Source organism: Centruroides sculpturatus, unplaced genomic scaffold (assembly GCF_000671375.1).
Source record: "Centruroides sculpturatus isolate CEXI.00-Female unplaced genomic scaffold, Cexi_2.0 scaffold42, whole genome shotgun sequence".
NCBI lineage: Eukaryota > Metazoa > Arthropoda > Arachnida > Scorpiones > Buthidae > Centruroides > Centruroides sculpturatus.
In genome coordinates this window covers 1,045,006-1,045,290 of record NW_019384399.1, presented here as the reverse complement: position 1 = coordinate 1,045,290, position 285 = coordinate 1,045,006, and positions in this window count along the sequence as shown.

Sequence of the window (285 nt, the reverse complement as noted above, 5' to 3'; positions counted from 1 at the left end):
TTAACTTTTATAAAGAATCTGTTTAAAATTAAAAAATGAATTCTTTAAACATCAATTTAAAATAAACTTTTTTTTTAGCTTGTGAAATATATATTGAATCGATTAAAGTTCTGGAAAGCAAGTGCAGTTCCTCCAATTAATCAACCTATCGATCCGAATGCTGATCCTGCTCTTCATAAATTTACTTGGACGAATTGGGCAGATTCCTACTCGTTTTATTAAGTTACAATAATGATAATTTTAAAGGAATTTGTAAAATTTTTTAATCACTATAAACATAAAATG